Raw genomic sequence first — 5,711 nt, 5'->3', positions numbered from 1 at the left:
TTGCTTTCATTTCAGTCCCCAGGCCACCTGTGCCAGCTCAGGAAGGGGAGGCATGCCAGCTGGAAGGGGCTGGTGTGTTGGCTCTGAAGCCCACAGCAAGGCTCTGGTGCACAGTACACAGAAGGGGCACCCAAGGCCAGTTCACATCACCAAGGTTACCGGTTTCACCTTACCGCCTGTAGGTTGGCTCCAGCTCAACAAACAAGAGATGGGATGAGTAAAGACCTGGTGGTGGCCAGTTCTGATGGTTTGGCACATTCCTATTGGGCAGCTAAGTGGCATCGTAGTGCATAAAGCACCAGGCCTAGACTCAGGTAGGTAAATCTGGCCTCAGACACTTTCTAGCTGTGTGACCCTGGGCAAATCCCTTCACCCTGTTTGCCTCAGTTTCCTCATCTGTAAAATGAGCTGGAGAAGGAAATGGTCAACCACTCTAGCATCTTTGCCAAGAAAACCCCAAATGAGGTCATGGAGAGTTGGATATGACTGAAACAACTGAACAATGTTGCTACGGAAGTTCCCAAACTGGGACACTATGTGGAGATAAGACAATGTTATCTCTTTCATGGTAATGGTCAAGGCAGAGCTCTGTGCTATCTGACCCACATTCTGGAAGACAATGTTACTCTCTTCTATCTGTAAGTTCCTTTCAAAGTGACTAAAAAATGACAAATGTTAACAGGGCTCTGGGAGTACGGGAAACGTTGATTCACCTCCGATGGCTCTGTCAACTGGTTTGGCCATTTTGGAAAGCCATTTGGAATTAGGCCCCAAAGTTACTAAACTGTACTTACCCTTTTGACCCAACTAAACCACTACTAGGCCTATATTCCAAAGAAACGAAAGAGAAAGGAAATGGACCCATATATACAACACACATATACACACAGAGATAGATAGATAGATAGATAGATAGATAGATAGATAGATAGATAGATAGATAGATGGATAGATCTCAGCTCTTTTTGTTGTAAGCAAAAACTGAAAACTAAGGGACTATCCTCCTATTGGAGAACAGCTAAACAAACAATCATATATGAATATAATAGAATATTATTGCGCCATAAGAAATGATGGTGGAAGCTGGGAAGACCACTATGAACTGATGCAAAATGAAGTGAGTAGAAATAGAACATTTACCCAATGACAACATTAGAAGACAACTTCGAAAGATTTCAGAACTTTGCTGGACCCAGGGAGGAACCATGGTGCCAGAGAGGTGATAGCCTTAAAGTACACAGGGACACAGACACTTTTAGGCCCGGTCAATGCAGGGATTTGTTCTGACATCTATCCACGTTTGTGATGAAGGGTTTAATTTTCATTTTTGTTGTGGTTGGTGAACTGGGGAAAATAGGGCTGTGGGAAGGGCAAGGGCTCACATGGCAGTCAGAAGAAACAATATAGGGACACTCTCAAGGTCTCTCTTAAGAACTTTGGAATTGATTGTGGGACATGGGAGACCCTGGCACCGAGACTGGCGCCCACATCAGAGAAGGGGCTGCATTCTCTGAGCAAAGCAGAATTGAAGTAGCTCAAAAGAAACACGAGATGCACCCAAATGTTCACATGGACTATCTGTGCCTGACCTGTGGTAGAGCATTCTGAGCTCATGGTGGTCTGACCAGCCAAGGGCGGACGTGCCATAACTTGACTCTGTCACAGTGATGTCATTCTGTTCCTCTTTGGGAGCAAAGGCCACCAACCAAGCGTGTAAATATCAATAACATATTTTAAAGTGACTCAATCCACCAGCTCCTAGAGAATCACACCTTGAACTTAGCATTCCAACATCTGAATATGAGATCACAAATACCAAAGATCCTTGAAAGGAACCCTTGTATTTTTTTTTGGGGGGGGAACCTGCAAAGATACCAGGTGAAACCGAAGGCTGGGTGATTCCATCCAGGTCTCTGGTAAATATCTGGCCCCTGGGAAACCTGAGCTCCTGCTCTGTACACCACACTTGACCTAAAGTATGGAACAGCGGAAAAAACACTGATTCTAGAGGCAGGACCAGGTTCCAAAACTGAGTGTTCTTTTTGTTTTGTTTTGTTCTTTTGCTAGGCAATGGGGTTAAGTGACTTGCCCAGGGTCACAAAGCTAGTACTCGTCAAGTGTCTGAGGTTAGATTTGAACTCATGTCCTCCTGCCTCCAAGGCTAGAGCTCTATTCACTGTGCCACCCAGTTGCCTCCTGAGTGATCTTGAGCCTCAGTTTCCCTCTCTGTAAAATGAAGAAAGCTGCACTAGATGGCCTCTGAGGTCCCTTCTCAATCTAGCTCCAGGATCCTGTTACTAGCTTCAGCTAGAAAAATAGAAGCTTCTGGAGGACAGGAAGCACATTGCTGGGGCGTCCCCCTCTTCTGGATAGTATCTGGGTTTCAGTGACACAATTCTCTCCTGCTTCTCCTCCCACCTGTCTGATAGCTCCTCAGCTCCTTTGCTGGCTTATTGTAAATGTTACTTCAGATTTTTTTTTCCAATATATCGATCTGGTTTGCTGCAGCTGGTTTGCTTCTTCCTCTTAGAAAACTGTTACAAGGGACGGGCGAGAGGAGCGAAAACTGTAAAAGCTCAGCTCAGACACCATCTTCAGACTGAAATCTTCTCTCCTCTCCCAATTGCTGACGCCCTCCCTCTCCAACTACATTGTATTGAATTACTTTATTGTATATATTTGTATTTGTTCACTTTACGTGCTGTATAGATGTTCTTGTTTTCTCCCCTACTAAGGTCCTTGAGAGTAGAGATTGTTTCATTCCAGAGCCCAGCACAGTGCCTCCACATAATCAGTGCTTACTAAAAATGTAGATTTTTTATTTTTAAAATGAATTATTATATCTAGCTCTATAAAACTATCTTGTTGGTAATGTGATCCATATAGCATTAGATCTACAAATTATCATCATATTGGCACAGCCCAACCATGAGCATTGACTATTTCTCTAGCTATTGAAGTATATTCTTTATTTCTTCAAGAAGTTTGACTCTATACAAGCATTGAGCACACTTGCGTAGACTGACCCCCAATATTTTATGCATTTTGAAGTTCTTTTTTCTTGAAAAGATTTCTTTCTCTCCCTGCCTCCAGAACTTCCCCCATGCCCAGCAGTTAGGAAATCAGCATTGGCTAAAGATATAACATTGGGTAGTAAATGGCCCCATAGATAATCCACTTTCGTTTTGACTTAGTTGGAACAGGTCACTCAGCCACGAAGTGTTTCCCTTTTGGGGAGCCCAAACCCAAAACAGCAGTGAGGACTTTAGGAATCTCACTGAAAAGGAGAATTGGCCTGATTTATTGGCTGACAATTCCTTTATGCATCTTAGACATTTGTTTAGAGCCTCCCAGGAGTCCTCATTTTGTGCTTTTTCTGAGGTTAAAATCAAATCCAGCCAGTCCCCAATAACATTTGTAACTTGAGCATTTGTATGAGAGCTGAGAGAGAGCCCTGTGGAACCACCTTTGTGGAGGCAGACCAGAGCTCGAGTTCACATTTTCTCAAAGTCAACTCCAGGTGGGGACAACGAGGCAAAAGACACATCCTGAGATTGGATCCAGCCCACTCAAGCCCGAGCTCTAGGTTCTAGCGTTCAGGCAGCCCTGCTCGCAATAGGACATTAAAGGAGGATTTAGTTGAATTATCATGCAGCCAGGTTGTTCCCACTCGACTTCTGTGATGCCAACACACGTCCACACTCTGGGAGTGTCTCAGAGCTGCAAGCCACACAGGGCCCCTGCTATCCCCCAGACCCCATCTCCCTTGTCAACCCCTCCCGGTCTGGATGACACCATCTGGATTCCAGAATAGACCCAGACACTCCAAGGAGCAGCAGCACAACTCCCAAGTCTCCAGAGGCCAACCAAGCATTTATTTGCCTTTCCTAGAAATCACATGAGAACATAGCCGTGTTCTGGCTCAGTGCCCAGGCTCTCTTTCCTTTAGAATGCTTCCTCCCACACTCTGCTCCTGTTTCTTTTTCCTTTTCCTGTGGTTCATCTCCATCAGCTTTAAATTGGTTTCACTAATTTCTACGAATTAACTGTTAGGCATTTATTAAGGGACCACCTACTATGTGACAGGCCCTACTATGTGCTAGGTCTACAAATATAAAAGACAACAATCCCTGTTCTTAGAGTTTACATTCCTGCCGGGGATGGGGGTGAGGGTGGGTGGAGAAAATAGCTTGTTCCCAGATAAGCAGATACAAGCTATCTGCAAAACGGGGATTTGTGGGAGGTCGGCTTGGGCTGGCGGAAGAAGCAAACGCCTTTGGAAGGAGCTGCGGCTTTTAGGGAGCGGGAGGTTCCCAGAGGCGGCCCAAGTGAGGAGGGTAAACATTTCGAGAAGCCATCTCATGGAGTAGTGGAGGGGGAGCACCGGGTGATCAGCCTAGAAAGCCGGGCTTGAGCCCGCTGCTGAGAGACGAGTTCGATTGGTGTGCCAAAGGCAACAGGGAGGCATGCCAGCGCCTCCAGCACAGAAGTGACATGTCTCCTGCTCGCTTTAGGAAGTCATTTGCAAGGGACGAAGGGAGAGGCTAATGCACCAGGACAGTGGGGAGGTCGGGAGAGGCTCCCCTGGGGTGCGGGCTTAGAAGGTGGGAGGGGCTGCAGGTACAAGTGGCCAAGGACCGCAGGAGCCTAGAGCAGGCAGGCACATCGACACTGTCTCCTAGATGCTCCCCCAGCCCCCCCCCCAGTGCCAGGGATTGTGCAGAGCCGGAGAGCCTGCCCTCAGGGAGCTCACTTCCGCCTCCCGGGAGGGCCTTCTCCGAGGAGGAATCTACCCTCTTTGGGGCTGCTGTGGGAGGTCTCCAGATGGACCTAGAAATCCTAGAGTTGGTTAGAAACACAGGGCTTTCTTTTCCTTTTTTATGCTGAAGCGCACGTTTAGGAGGTAAAAGAAATAACCCCGAAACAAACATCAGGGTTCCAAGGAGGCTTTTTATGGAAACACCACCTTATTTTGCGTAGTGCAATCTAGGACTTTCTTTTAGGCTATAAACGTTTAAAGAAGACATCCACAATCCCCTGCAATGTCCAAAAGTCTCCCCCAAATTTTATCATTCAGTGATTCAGGGTCTAGCCAAGTGAGGTTAAAACGAACAGGAAACAGTCCACCAAATATCTCCGAGAAACGGCGCAGCGGGAGGTAATAACAGGAAACCGAGGTTCCTATCGGCCAGGCAGGGGGCACGGCCAGGGCAAAGGTCTGGAGCCGGGCAGTGACTGGGGCCCTGTGGCACAGAGCTCATCCATCCTGCGGCCCCCGCCCTCCCCACAGCTCCTATTTCCAAAGGCAAAGACGCCTTTGCACGAAAGAGGCCGCGGCACGCGAGATTCTAGGAGGAGGAGGCGGGCCGCGGAGACGAGCCGGGGAGACGAGCCGGGGAGAAGGGGCTCTCAAAACATGGCGCTCAGCTGCCTCGGCCCCGCCTCTCTTTCCTCCCGGTTCCGCCAACGACAAAGGCGCGCCCTCCACCCAGCTACCTTCCCGCCAGAGCGCGCGCAGAGAGCGCGGGGAGGTGGGGCGGGTTGTGACGTCACTTCCGGACAGCTCCCCACCGCCCACTGGGAGGAGCTGCGCCTGAGAGCGCGCGCACGCCGTTCGCCGACCTACGTAGAAAAGGCCCTCCGTCACTTCCGGCACGAGCAGAGCGGGACGCGGAGGCGGTGGCGGGAGGTCAGTCTGCGGCGGAGGAGAC

Source organism: Phascolarctos cinereus, unplaced genomic scaffold (genome assembly GCF_003287225.1).
Source record: "Phascolarctos cinereus isolate Bilbo 61053 unplaced genomic scaffold, phaCin_HiC Scaffold_5;HRSCAF=322, whole genome shotgun sequence".
Lineage (NCBI taxonomy): Eukaryota > Metazoa > Chordata > Mammalia > Diprotodontia > Phascolarctidae > Phascolarctos > Phascolarctos cinereus.
Note: the sequence above shows the minus strand (reverse complement) of the source record.